The sequence below is a fragment of the Panthera leo genome, chromosome B2 (assembly GCF_018350215.1).
Source record: "Panthera leo isolate Ple1 chromosome B2, P.leo_Ple1_pat1.1, whole genome shotgun sequence".
Taxonomy (NCBI): Eukaryota; Metazoa; Chordata; class Mammalia; order Carnivora; family Felidae; genus Panthera; species Panthera leo.
The window spans coordinates 8573716-8589135 of record NC_056683.1 but is presented as its reverse complement, the minus strand read 5'-3'; the positions used below and the strand labels follow the sequence as shown (position 1 = coordinate 8589135).

The following is a 15420-nucleotide window of genomic DNA, read 5'->3' as shown; positions in this document are numbered from 1 at the left end:
GAGAAGGGCCTAGGACATATATAGCTCATTGCTTGGGGGCCCGAATCAGGCCCGAGTGGACAGTGAATTTGCTGGGCAGGTAAGCCCACCGATTTTGCTCTGCAGGTGGGCAGAGCCCTCTGTGCTGTATTCTGTGTGCGACTGTCATTTTTCACAGGACTTTTGAAGGGGCCATGCAGCTTCTGTGTGGCCTGGGTAGTTTCCTTGGTTGGACAGGCTGAAGCTATATTCAGCAATGAGAAAGGCTGTGAATTAGGTTCCCTGCCCAGGCACAGTGGGAGAAGCAGCTCTAAAACCGGGAAAGCTCTTTGTTTTTTGCCTTAATTCAAGCTGACTCGCAAGTTCCTGGCTGCGCAGGGACTGGCTCTGCCCCACAACCTTTGGGCTCTTCCTGCCCTTCTCTTGGCTCAGGGCTACTGGCCTCATGGCTTCCAGGTCTTGTCACCAGCCCGTCTGTTCAGGTGGGACTGGGAGGCACTCTCCATTCCGAGTCAGTACCTTGCCTGGTCACGGGCAAACTGGATCTAGGTTCGCAGAATCCCTCATTTGAGGTCGGGAATTAGGTAGACGCGCATGCACGTGGTCCCCTTGCGCAGTGTGCTGCCGAGTTGGTTCAGTCGGTGAGCATGGCTGCTTTGTGGAATTGCTGCGTGGGCATTGAGGGTATGGATTCGGGCTGCCAAAATTCCTGGCCGTTGTAAACCCCTGGCCCCCCTTCTCTGTCACAGTCAAGATTCCCTGGGACTGGGCCCCACAGATTGTTCAGCAATCCCTGTGGTGTGAGACCAGAGTAGGGGCTCCCACAAATGACCCACGATACGGGGGAGGTTGGCTGACCCCTCGGGGTTCTCTTTAACCACTGGGGATACGAGAGGCTTGGGGAACCTCTCCTCTTGGTGCTGTGCTGAGTGAGGGAGGGACAGTGCAGTCAATGTAAGTCAGTCTCTTACCTCCTAATGCAGTCTGGCTTGGTCTTTGATGTGCATTGGGGTACTTCAGCCTCACCCCATGTTCTAGAATCATCTCAATGATTTCTTGCTCTCGAATGATTGTTAGTTGTTCTCGTGAGGGGCAGTCAAGTCAGGAGCAGCTGATGTCGCCATCTTGGTGACATCACTTTCCTACTCTTGCAAATCTTTGTAGTGTCTTAGCAGATTGCAGGAAGGTCACATCACAAATATTGTTGAAGTCTCTAAAAGTGTATATAGTGTTGTAGTCTAGATTTGGTGACACCGTTCACGCACAACAGGTTTTAAGTTTGAACATCCTGATTTTTCTGTTTGAATATTAATCATTTTTGTTTCAAGTATTTGATGTTCTCAGGTATACCAATTTCTGAATCCCAAGGTTCTGATTTCTATTTACTGTAATAGGATTATTTAGCAAAATATGCCAAGGAGATGAATTACTCTTCTTTTGAAGCTCTCATAGAAACATGGCAAATTAATATAGTTTTTAAAAAACTTGAGGTAAAAAATTTTCTTCATGTGATGTTCTTTCTTTAATATGATTAACTTTTAAGAGAATCAGCATGGAGCACACCACTTTTATACCCTGCATGCATAGCATGTGCGCTTTATATTCATCCGGAAACATTTTAGTCTTCATTTAAAGAATATGCAGTTTTTGGTAAAATGTAGGGAGAATCGTTGAGACTATAAACTTAAATAATACTAGCAGCTCCATTACATTTTTCAAATAAAGAGGGTGAAGTTGTAGGTAGGTTAATTGTGGTATTTTTCTGTTTTCTTAACACAATAGTAAGCTGTATTGGTAATTCTCCATTAGTACTTTATGGCTGGCTTCCATAAAAACGGAGATGTAAAGTGGAAACCAGTAGAAATGTAAAGCAGAAGCCAGGTCATGTTAGAGGTGTATTAGAACTTCAATATCCAAATAAAATATATGTAAAAATCATGATCACCCTTGAGAAATGTATTAAAAAACAAATATATATATAGTATATATATATTATATATATACATACATATGTATATATATGTATTATACATACATATGTATATATATGTATTATACATACATATGTATAATATATACGTATATATGTATGTATAATATATGTATATATAGTCAAATGAAAGCACTGGCAAGTTTATAAGTCAGATGTGAGCACACAAAAAATTTAAATCTGATTTTCTCTTTCTCTTAAAAATTTTGTTTGACAGGAACATTGATTTAATCAGACAGTTGTAAGATGTTGTTTGTTAGGTAATGCCGTCGACCTTTCCCTGGAAAACCCAATATCGGTGATCACTGGCACAGAGAAAGCTGCTTCTCGACTTTAACATTTCGTATATAACGTTTGGAGATCCACAGTTTTAAAAGTTCATTCTGTAACACTCTGTAAGGCATGTACCATATACATAGCAATTCTGAGACTGAGAGAATAAATATCAGTTTCCTGTAATTATCAGTTGGGTGGGGGGAAAACTCATGTGCAGATTCTCCAGTTGGGATGTGAACTATGCATGGATTTTTAAGAAGAAGTTTATCAGTACTACTGGCTTATAACAAACCCTACCTTGTATTGAACAATAAGGTTGTAGTAATTGAAATGTTCTTATGAAAGGGGGCTTCTGACACATGAGATCTGTAACTCCCAATGTTCAAGTGCACCATTCCTTGACGTCCTGCTGCAGTTGGCCGTCGTAAGGGGTAAGAATCCTGGATTGAGCATGTGATGAGCTGTGCTGAAATATCTCGTTCTCCCGTTAACCGTGTCCTGTTTAGCAGTGCACACAACCTCATTGGTTCTGTTGCTTGAGTTGGTAATGGTAAGACGTGGAAAGTCCCTTCCACTCTGAAACTCTGGAGGTGTTTGCGTCTGTAATATAACACCGACTCTCAGAGTCTGTCGTTAGGATGAGATACTGCCATTTTGGACAGTGATCTCTAGCCAAAGTTTTTAGAATGTGAAAAGCTTTTTCTCGCATCCACGTATCCTTCTGCCAGATTCTACTTTTTCTTCCCCTGTGCCTTCCTACTTAAAAAAGTGAGGTTGAAATGTTTGCAGTGGACCTGCCATGCATTTTGCTTTTGTCAGTCTCTGTATTCTGGAGTGAAGAGGGTCTGGAATTCATAAAGCACAATTCTCTGACTCATTTGCCTTTACCTCATTCAGTTGTAATGGCATCCTGGGTGGTGATGGACAAGTGTACTTCTTGGTGTTGCTTAGGAGTTTTATGCTTCTTTGAAGCAACTTTCATTTCTACCCTGGGGCATGTTTATTTTCGGGGCTTTGAGACGGGCTGCTTCAGTCTTGACGACTAGGATTGCTGGAGAAAAAAGTAACTTGAGAGAATTTCACGTAAGGTGAAAACGTGACCTGGAGTAGGGATTCTCGAGGGTGTTTGCCGGGAGGGGAATTGTTTGCCGAGAGGGGAACGGTAGCTGAGAGAGGAACAGTTTGCTGAGAGAGGGAGCTGGCAGACTGGTTTCTCAGAACTTGGGGAGGCTGAGGGTTGGAGGTTCTGCCATATGGCCCTTCACCTAGATTCATTGCCCTGTTGCAGCCTGGCAAGGATCCTGTCACTCAGGTGTCCTGGGTTGGGAAAACAACACTGTTCTCTAGGCATATATGCTGGTATTTACCCAGGATCCTGTGCAGTTCCTGGCACGACTGCTTACACTTTCTTCCTCTCCCCTCACATTCAAGAAATGGTATCAGGATGTGAGTGAGCGATTTTAGAGGAATGACCTTGAATCTACTTTAATTTATATATTTAAAAAAATCACTCGCAAATTTGATTATCATTATCCGTGCAATTATTTGTGACCTATTTCCTAGCCCTCCAGAGCTTAAAAAATAAATGGGATCTGACTTTAAGTGGGTGAAAGTTTTGAAAATCTCCTTTGCTTTTTGCTTTTGGAAAACGTCATTAGGGCCATAGATCTTGATAGGATTACAATTGCATTAATTACAGTAGCAACCGTAATGAACTTCTCCCTCGCTCTTTGTAGTTTACCTTTTCCGTGTGCGTGAATTCATCTGTACTCTGGATCACACAGCCAGGCAGCAGTGTTTTATAATGCGAACCCTCATCCTCCAGTCTCCTGTTCTTTACTTCCTGTTAAGCTGCTTACCTTGAATAGAGGGGAGTGAGAAAGTGAGGCGCGTGTATTACTTCCTTTCCTCGCGCCTATTGTCGAATGTCACTGCTCACCCATTTCTGCTTCCCTTTCTTAATGTTGCCTTAACACATTTTGTTCCTTCACGTTTCTTGGCTCCTCTGTGATCAGTTTTCCTCCTCTCCTCCCTCACTTTTACAAGCTACCCATTTTGTGCCAAAGGGTTTTTTTTGTAAGGAGGGCTTTTTTTGTTTTGTTTAAAAGGAAAAAAAAAAAGCCTCTGAATAGAATATTTGAGTCTTACCTTGCTTTAAAGGTGCTTAATTTAGGAAATGAGAGAATGAAAGTATACCTTAACTGTAAGAAGCCAATAAAAAGTTGATCTACCCAATAAAGAGCTAATGAAAAGTTTTTACAGGGAAAATTCTCTTGGGTGTGTTTATTAGGGGTAATTTTCGAAGATTTTTTTTTTTTTGAGATACACTTTATATAGTTTTCATTCTAAAATGGTTAGGTCAGGAAAATCCTTCCATGTTTTTTAAGGATATGGACTGTGTTTTCTATCTCAATTTTGTATTTAGCCTAGATAAATAATGAAGCTGTAAGCAGAAGGATTTCGATGTAGTTAACTTTCAGTCTTTAGTACTTCATAATGAACATTAATTGTAATTTCCTAAAATTAAGTTTTAAAACTAACGTTTGATCACTCTGAATTGGAACTAAAAATGTGTCTCAAGCCCTTATAACTTCTACTTCATAAACCACACTTAGAAATATTTTCATTTTTGAAGGTGTGGTTTTTCACAGTGGGGCTCCTTCATGCCAAGTCTTAATAAATCTTTTCAGTGAAATCTGGTTTTAGCGATAGGCTCTTAACTAGATTGGTTTTAAGAAGTGGAAAATGAGCATCAAGCAGGAATTCTAGCAAAAAAAGTCGTCTTGCTGTGTTGGTAGTGTTATGTCCAAGTGTACCGTGAAATACGCATAACTGTGTATTTGAGTTGTATGACGCTTGCCCAGCACCCCCCCACCTGGCCATCTCTCTTCGAAGCCTTTCCTCATCTTTCTTGGGAAAGTGGACCCTCTTTCGTGGTGTCCCACTGTTCCTAGAAACACCTGTCAGACCTTTTCTGATACTTCATTCCAGGTACTTGTTTGCCAGTCTGTTTTCCTCGGGACCTTACATTGCTTTAGGACAGAAGTCAGTGTGGTGACTCAGGACAGAATAGGGTTTTTGTTTTTGCGTGTGGGAAAGGTAGATTTTGGAAATCTTTATGCATATTTTGGAAGCATGTAGTATTGATAAAATAATATTTCATACATCTTAAATTTTTTTTATGTTTATTTAGTTTTGAGAGACAGAAACAGAGCCTGAACAGGGGAGGGGCAGAGAGAAGGAGACACAGAATCCAAAGCAGGCTCCAGGCTCTGAACTGTCAGTACAGAGCCTCACATGGGGCTCGAACTCATGGACTGTGAGATCATGACCTGAGCTGAAGTTAGATGCTCAACTGACTGAGCCATCCAGGCACCCTTTTTTAAGTTAGTTTTTGAGAGAAAAAGAGAGAGAGCACATACGAGCAGAGGAGGGGCAGAGAGGGAGAGGGAGAGAGAGAGGGAGAGAGAGGGAGAGACGGGATCTGCAGTGGGCTCTGTGCTGACAGCAGAGAGCCCAATGCCAGGCTTAAACTCAAAAACCATGAGATCATGACCTGAGCTGAAGTCAGACGCTTAACCAACTGAGCCACCCAGGCGCCCCTCATACCCTCATACGTTATTTTAAAGCTCACCTGTAACATGGAGCTTTTGTTTCTGTTGTGAAGACACATTAAGGTATTATGATACAAAATGCACATCTTCTTTGTTTTTCTTATACTTTTGTGCTTAATACATTGTCGTCATTTTATAGAAAAGCAATGCTAATGCCTGTCACAAGGGGCTGAGGACTAAGAGTGTGTCAATGTAAAGCCAGTAAGTAAGCCCCTGGTGCCCTGTTTCCTACCTTCTCCCATTTAGGTTGCCTTCAGACAGCCACAGTGCAAGTAGGTATGTTCAACTCATGATGAGAGGTGAAATGCAGACAAAATGTGCTTCAAGATCCATAGATGGGACAACTGTCCAACTTACTCTGCTTCCGGTCTCTCTTCTGTCACACTCTGTGGGGGCTTGAGTTGAATAATAACAGGCGAAAACTTGAAACTTTCATTGGTGATTCAAAGTGGGACTTTGCACTTCAGTGTTCAAAAGTTCATAAGGGGCTTGTGGCTTGCAAGTTCCTTATGTCTGTATTTTACCATTCTCATTTCCTAGCAGCCTGAATGCTGTGTATTGTAAGGTCTGCAATTTCTGCTTTCGTCGCCTGGTGCAGTGATTTTCCAAATGTAGGTTTGAGCGTGAGCAGTGATTAAGTTCTGTATTGCTACCATGGATGTTTACATACTGAAACTGAAGCATTCGTAGCTTTATTGCCGTAAATACTAAAGCCTTGGAGCTATTTAGCAAATTATAGTTCAGAAGAGCCTAGTATAGCAAGACAGTCAGTGACCTAAGGAGTTCATTTAAGGGTTCTACTAATGTGGAGTCACTGACATGGGACTGCCTTCTACTCTTGAGTGTTTTGATGTACACTTGATTTACATTTGGAAAAATGAATCGGCACTACGCTAATCTCCCACTGTCATAAAAAGTACATCCGCTTGTAAAGGATTTAATTAAAACATAAAATTAAGTGCTTATGGGAATTTGCCCCCAGAAGGTGTTTCCATTAGGGTAAGAAGACATTTTGCTTATGTGGATTATTTGTTTTGTGTGTCTTTTGTTTAATGTGATGACCTTAAACTAATTGTCATCATCAGTTGTGCCAGTAATGCTGGGAAAATGGAAGAAAAAACTGTCTTAAAAAATGTTCCATTGCAGCGAATGCTTTCATCTTTCTGTCTTACATAGTTCTAGATCATACATAAAGTTTACATTGTTGTAATTACAGTGTAGGAAGGAACTCTTTTTGTGCACCAAGGTGTTAAATAATCCTCAGACTTCTAGGGATTTGCACTTCGTATTATGACCTTATCTTAGCTTCCTCTCCGACTCACCTGCATGTTGGGTAAGATGCAGGCTTCATTACGCCTTGTCCAGCTCTGGAATACACGCTGGTAACTGTGCACCTCCGTAGGCCCTCTCCGCCTCTGTTCTGATTCACGCTTCGAATTCTGCCTCTTAGGACAGTTGAGTCTTACTGTTCTTTCCTTATTTTGATATCTTTTTCTAGGTGTCATTGTTCCAGTTAACGTTTAAAGTTTTCATACCTACTCAAAATCTGAAAAGCTAAAATTTATGCTTGAATTGGAATGATTTTGGGTGTTTGAGCCCGTTCTGGCCCTTTGTGTAAAGTTTTCCAGCTTAGGTGTGGTACAAAGCTGCTCCTTCCACTTAATCAAACTTCCTAGTTTTACTTCGCTTTCTTCTTTTAAAATGAAATCATTTCAAGGGAAGGTCACACTTGAGTGTGACTGTCCAATGGTTCTTTTCTTGTTGGAGTGGTGCCTGCCTATGAGGAATGACGTTGAATTGAGCAGAGTCACATTTCTGGCCACATTTTTGTTTTTCTTCATGATTAAGCAGTTAAAAGTGCCTGTGCAGGGAATGTCAAGTAAGAACTCCAAACGTTTTGTAGAAGAACAGATTAAATTGAGCGTTCCTTTGTAATAGTCTTAAATAATATCCAAATGGATGTGACTACATTTCCGTAAGTGAGAATTGGTGTCTGCACTACATTTATTCTCTTTTCTTTTTGCTGGAATTTTCTGCCAGTCTTCTCCTAGCCTCTGCCCCTTGCATCTTGGTGGGTTGCCTCACCAGGACATTTTCCAACAGTCTGACCCAGAGCTTGGGGTTCAGACAGGTCTGTCAAGTGGGTAGTTAATAGGACCGAATTTGTGTGAAGTGAGAGCAGTTTGGCATGAGACCTCTCTGGTGGTGGTGGAAGGTGGGCGGTCACACATGAAGGAAACGAGGGCCTTTGCAATTAGATGGGGTGAATAAAGTATGGAAGGAAACTCTGGCTGGTTACGGAGTCTTTAGAAGACCAAGAGAAGTTAAAGAGGGGGAAATACACAATCGGAGTCCACATTGCCAGATCACGGGTGCTTCTGTGATGTGTCATGATATTCCAAAGCTAATTTGTGACACCCACTTGAGCTGTGAGAACCAAAGGAGAGAAGATTGGTTTGTGAGTAGAAATGTAATTTAATTAGTAAATATGCATTTGGTAGGCAGTCCTGTTGTCTGTCACTCAGTTAAAAGATGTGCTTATGATCCAGAGGCTCATCCTTTTCTATTTGCAAATGACCATTATAATTGCCATTCTGACATGTTGACAGGCTGTCTTTCTAGTATCCACGGGTAGAATGTTTCCCCTTGATTTTAATAATGTTTTCAACATTTGGCACTGTGGGATTTGGAAGAGACGTTTTGCTCTTGAAGATCCGTAAACGGCACTGAATATTGATTGAGCTAATAGAGCAATTACTGTACATGACTGTTTTTCTCCCACATAGATTTTCTCAGTATTATGAATTTACAAATATGCATGTAGTAGTGGATTAAATTTAAAAATTAGCTTTTGGTTCAAAATTTGGTAATGTGTAATTTTAGCCAATAAAGTGGTTTAGTGGATTCGATCGAATGTAAAAACCAGCACAGAATCAAGGTTTTATAGCTGATTTAAAAATAACTGCTGAAAGCCTCAGGCTTGAAATTAAATTTGGTTTTAACAGGGCTGAATTTTATGTGACATTTGTAACAACTTAGGGAGATGTTTATTAAAGATGGTTAATAAACTCACTGAGACACATTTGACCATTATTTATAGGAGATGAAATGTAAATTTGCATATAAAATGGAAAAGATAAAAGATCTCAGAGATTGTGACTTTGAGTGTGTCCCATTCTACATGTTAAGGCAGTTTGGTTTTTGTTCTTATCCTCGGGTTAAAATTGCTTATCTGTTTTAATCACTTCACATCATTATCACTGACTCCTCAGTGGTCTCCTGTTGTCATCTGTAGATCTGGTCACACTGAGGATTATTCTACTGATACGTTCCTGTTAGTTCCTCTTATAATTTCGGAATAGACGTGTGATTGAAATAATGTCAAAACTGGTTATTTTCACACTCCCATTTTTCTTTCAGACTCTGTTGTCCTGATTTCCTCCTACCCCTTTCTCTCCTGTCTAGCCACAGAGGGTGCTGAAATTCACAGTAGTCACAAAATAAACCAGTATTCCTTGAATGGCTCTTCTTTTCCCATCGTGGTGCGAGGCATCAGTGGCCAGAAGGGATCACACAAAGGAGCAGTGTGTGTTGAGTGTGTAGTTGGGCTCTTTGCTCCATGGTCCCTTCATAAGTGTGGTGTGTTCATTTCCAACACAAATTTTCCAAAATTTTCCTTTTTTACCTTTCCTGTCTTTATTCCCTGAGCCTGTTTCCCTGTTCCAGACCCCTTGTCTCTTCTTCTTTTCTTCCCAAAGACATCCCCTCCAGTTTATTCTTTAGCCAGTCAAATTTCAGTTTATTTTAGATGGTTATAATATTGATAACCACACATAGAACAGGTAATGATTTGCAGTGTATGTTTTTATTCTGTGGTCTGTGGATTCAAGGAAATAATCTGAAACAGCAGCTCTGTTTGCAAAAGGATTCTTAAAAGAGCTGGTTTATAACAAGTAAAAGTTTTATTCCTCCAGTCCATTAAAAAAAAATTGTTCTGTGGTTAAATTTTCTTTTTTTCATCTTTGGCTGGGTATAATGAGGGACTTTTATATTATTTCCTACTTTGTCTTCAGTGTACTATATTTTTCAATTAAAAAAAAAAAACCAGGCTATTGTTAGTTCTCTTGCTCTTTAATGAATCATTGGATTGGAAAATAACTCATTATATCATCAGGCAGAGATATGTTCCTTTATTTGCATGTAGATAGTGAAGATGAATAATTTATCAAATGTTATTAGCGCAGGCTGCGTATTACTGAAATCTCAGCAGGATGTAATGGAATTTGTCTCGTGCTAGTATGAAGATAGCATGCCCTTGCCTAGTCATTATTGAACTTGTGGCATCTCTCAGCGAACTATTATGTTAGCACTCCACTCTTGCACACCTCTTCATTAACTGGACTTTTGATTGAAGAGTTGAACTTATCTTGAAAATCTGAAATCTGGCATGCCAAATGCTTGCTTGACTCTAGCTATGTTTTTACAGCACAGCAAGAATTTTCAGAATGAATGAAGAACTTAATGTTTCTTATTAAAGTGATTAGTGCAAAAAGGCTGTGACTGATGGTTTTATTACTTCTGGTCATGAAAAGCTGTCCATACAAAGAGACGTTGAAGCAATGTATTTTTCTGAAACGAAGGGTGATGGAACATGTATATAATTGCCTTAGAATCTTATGCCTGTACTAATTATGTATTTGAAGTTATTTTAAATGATTGCTTTGAAAAAGTTGGCTTTGATTTGCTTATGGCATGATTGCACGGGGAGGTCAACAGATCTCACAAGCAACAGTGAAGCTGGACAGTCAAAAAAACAATCCCAGCACTCTGGAAATTGACTAAAAGTTTTCAGCAAACTGAGAAGTGTTTCTTCACGAAAACAACTGAACTTTGGGTAAGAACAGTGTGAGTCCATGGCATTTGTGCCTGGGGCTACTCCCATTTTCCTTCCTCAGCTCTTCTAGCAAGGTTGTTCAAGGCAGAACGGGCTCTGAAAACCAGGGGCTTTGCTGCTGCTTCCAGGACAGCTCAGTGGATTTGAAGAACTGTCAGTTAAAGTGGAGATTTTGATGGCAAGCGACAAGGGAGCGTGTGTGACTATACCTGCCCGAAACTGTGGGACTGTTCTATGTGGACAGGGGGACTAGCCCAGGGATTTAATGGGGACTTGTGGAAGTGATTGGAGGCTTGCTAAGTCTCCGTAGGCGGTTAGTTGACCTGAGGTTGTGCACATGCACAGCAGAGACAGGAGTGGGCCCCACCACCCACACGCATCTGCCTGCTGGAGCCTGCATGCGTGTCCTGAGAAGGTGGCAGAGAACCTCAGAAAGCACAGGAGGAAGAAAAGGCCGGGGGAAGTGCACTTGAAAATGTCCCTGACTCTGAATAACCTCACTGGCTCATACGCAGTTCCATCAGCAGATAGAAATCTTAATGGTTTATAGGGTTTGAACGAATGTGTAACCAGTCTTTCCTTAATAAAAAGGTATGCAGATACAGGGTTGACCCGGAGGAAGTCAGGCTTGGTGGCGGGGGGGGTGATGGAGAGCTAAGAAGTGACGTCAGTAGCCCTTCCTTGTAGAAGAGATAGACTTAATAGATTTAGTCCAAGTAAGCTAAAACAACAAAAACAAACAAACAAACAAAAAAACCAATCCCTGGTGGGGGGAACCTGAATGGAGAATGTCAGTATATAATCGAAAATGTTCTGTATTCAACAAAGTATTATGATGCATGCAAAGAAACTAAGTATAACCATATTCAGGGGGAAAAAAAGTACACATTGTCTTTGACCAAAAATGTTGGATTTGACAAAGACTCCCAACTACTAAGCAAAACCATGTTAAAAGCCTTTAAGGAGGAGTGTCTGGGTGACTCAGTTGCTGGGCATCCGACTTCGGCTCAGGTCACGATCTCACAGTTTATGGGTTTGAGCCCCATGTTGGGCTCTGTGCTGACAGCTCGGAGCCTAGATCCTATTTTGGATTCTGTGTCTCCCCCTTTCTCTTTCTGCCCCACCCCCATTCACACTGTCTCTGTCGCTCTCAACAATAAATAAAAATGTAAAAAAAAAACCAAAAAAACCTTTAAGGAAAGGATGATGACATTGACTTGAATGTAGAATCACAAACAGAAATGATAAAAAAGAACCAATGGGAAATCTGTAGTTAAAAAGTACAATAACTGAAATGAAATGTTCATTCAAGAGGCTCATTTGCAGGTTAGAGATGGCAAAAGAAGAACAATTAGTAAATTTGAGGATAGATCAATAGAAATGATCCACTCTGAATAACGAGAAAAATCACCAGGAACTCGAAGACCTATGAGACGACATCTGGCACACCAACAAGTATGTCATGGAGCCACAGAAGAAGATGCAGAAAAAATGCTCCTAATTTTTTTTTTTAAGTATTACATGAAAACTTCCCAAACTTGATAAAAAAATTACTTTATAAAGCCAAAAAGATACATGAACCGCATGTAGGAAAATCACAGTGATCCACACTTACATACATCATAGTCAAACTGTTGCAAAAGAGAGAAAAATCTTGAAAGTGTAAGGCAGAAGTGACACATTATATACAGAAGAACAACATTAAGATTGACAACTGACTTCTCAGAAGCAACAGAGGTCAAAGGTGTGGAGTGCTATGCAGTTGACCCCCGAATGACATGGTTTTGAACTGTGTGGTCCACTTTGACATGGAGTTTTTACAATACAGTACTGTAAATGTATCTTCCTCATGCTTTTCTTAACATTTTCTGAAGCTTGCTTTGTTGTAAGAAGTACGTAATACATATAGCATGTAAAACACTTGTTGATCAACTGTGTATGTTATCAGCAAAGATTCCAGTGAACAGTGTAAGCTATTAATAGTTAAGTTTTGGGGGGGGGGAGCCAAAAGTTATACATGGATTTTCAACTGTGTGGGGCTTGATTCTGCTCAAGTCTGCATTGTTCAAGGATTAGCTGTATTCACTGCTCAACGAAAAAGCTGTCAACTGATAATTCTGTATCCAGCAAAGGTATCTTTCACAAATTAAGCAAAATAAAGACTTGCCCAAGTAAGCAAAGAATCTGTTGCTAGTGGGTTTCCTTTACAAGAAATAATAAAGAAAGTTCTTTAGGCAGAAAGGAAGTAGTATCAAATGCTACGTTGAATTCTTAGGAGGAAATGAGTACTAGAAATGGTTAAATATGGTGGGTAAACATAAAGTCCTTTGTAAGTCTATATTTTTCCTCTTTTTAAAACTGTATAGTTGTATGAAACTAATTACAGCACTGTTTTGGGATTTATGCAGCTGTGTGTTAATATGTGTGACAGCAATAGGACCGAGAAGGAGGATGGAAAAGAAATGGCACTTGGACAATTGAATCCATATGAAAAAATGAACGGAGACCCTTACTACACACAAAAAGTAAAAAAGTGGATCCTAGACTTAAAGATAAGAGCTAGAATAGTACGACTTTGAGAGGAAAATATAAGAGAACTCTATGTGCTAGGGCTAGGCAAAGAGTTCTTCCATAGAATGGTAAGAGTATGAGCTATAAAAGAAAAAAATTGATGAAGTGCACTTCGTTAAATTGAAGAACATTTACTTTTTTTTTTTTAATGTTTATTTATTTTTGAGAGAGACAGAGACAATATGAGCAGGGGAGGGGAAGAAAGAGGGAGACACAGAATCTGTAGCAGGCTCCAGGCTCTGAGCTGTCAGCACAGAGCCTGATGTGGGGCTCAAACCCATGAACCGTGAGATCATGACCTGAGCCGAAGTTGGATGCTTAACCGACTGAGCCACTCAGGCGTCTTGAAAAACATTTACTTTTTAAAACATAATATCACAAAAGTGAAGCTATAAGCTACAGACTGAGTAAAATATTTAAAAATCACATCTGAAGAGGGTTTGTAAGCAGAATAAAGAAATCTTATAACACAATAATAAGGTAGTTACTCCAATTAAAATACCGGCAGACTTCTAGAGTAGACATTTATATCAGCAAACGTTCTCCAAAGAAACAGCCAGTAGTAGTAGTAGTAGTAGTAGTAGTAGTAGTAGTAGTAGTGTGTGTGTGTGTATATGTGTATGTGCACGTGTGCACGTGAGTATGTGTTCAAAAGAAATGTATTAAAAAGAATTGGCTCATACCATTATGGAGACATGATGGAGATTGAGAATTCCAAAGATATGTAGTTGGCAAGGTAAAGACCCAAGAGCATTTGTGTGGTTCCAGTCCAAGTCCAGAGGTCTGAGACTCAGAGCTGGTGGTGTTAGTGTCAGTCTGCACTTGGGCAGAAACAAGACCCAAGAAGAGCCTGTGTTTTAGCCAGAATCCCAAGGCTGGGAAAGAACAAGGACCCAGCTCAACAGTCAGTCAGAAACTGTTCCCTCTTAGCTTTCTTGTTCTATTCAGGCCTTTGATTGGTTGGATAAGGCCTACCAGTGTTAATCTGCTTTACTCAGTCTACTGATTCAAGTGTCAATCTTTCCCAGAAAGACCATTGTGGAAACCCAAAATAATGTTTGGCTAAATGGCATTCTGTGGCCCAGTCAAGTTGACACATAAAAATTATTACATTTACCAAACAAGACATACATTTGGCTAATAAACACATGAAAAGGTGCTCAACGTCATTAGTCATTATGGAAATACATAATTCATTTGAACCACAATAATAAATTACTTCCCCCTAGGATGGCTATTGTCAAAAAAGTTACAATGTGAGGTCTTGGTGACAATGTGGGGAAACTCAAACTCTTATACGTTGCTGGTAGGATATAAAATGGTACCCCACTTTGGAAAACCATTGTTTCATACAAAGGTAAGTATAAATTGACCACATGACCCAGCAATTCCATTCCTAGGAATCTGTCCAAGAGCAGTAAAAACATGTCCACATAAAGACTTGGACGTGAATGTTCCTAGAAGCATTATTCTAATAGGTATTAATTGGAAACAGTTCAAACATCTACCAGCTGGTCAACAGATTAACAAAATGTGATATATTTTGGAATGGGAGCAAGGGTGGAGTACAACTAAGCTTGGGACAATTTGGGGGGTGATGGAAATGTTCTAAAACAGGGTTTTGTGAAGACTGTGCAGTTGTGTGTGTTTCTTTAAAAGTCATTGAGTTGTAGACTCGTCATGGGTGAATCTTATAGGATGTTAAAGTTATAAAAAGTTACAGAAAATACTCTGTGTAATAGGCAAAGGACAAGTAAACATGGAGAACAGTAATTGGAGAATCTGAAGGGGATGGGAATTCTTTGTACTGTTCCATATTTTCTCAACTGCAATTCAGACTTTCCAAGTTACAAAAATTTTTATGACTCTTAGAAATAGTCTGATTGTCTTTTGTTATATTAAAAAAATCAGTTTAAAAACTTATGTTTGTTTTTAAAAAAACCAACCCTAGGGGCGCCTGGGTGGCTCAGTCGGTTAAGCGGCCGACTTCGGCTCGGGTCATGATCTCACGGTCCGTGAGTTTGAGACCCGCGTCGGGCTCTGTGCTGACAGCTCAGAGCCTGGAGCCTGTTTCAGATTCTGTGTCTCCCTCTCTC

The 15420-nt window shown here is 40.1% G+C and overlaps 1 protein-coding gene across 5 annotated transcripts in view; it reads left to right on the top strand.

Moving 5' to 3' along the window:
- Positions 1–15420, top strand: part of CDKAL1 (CDK5 regulatory subunit associated protein 1 like 1) — a 707644-nt gene that overhangs the window by 211619 nt on the left and 480605 nt on the right. The window lies entirely within an intron of this gene.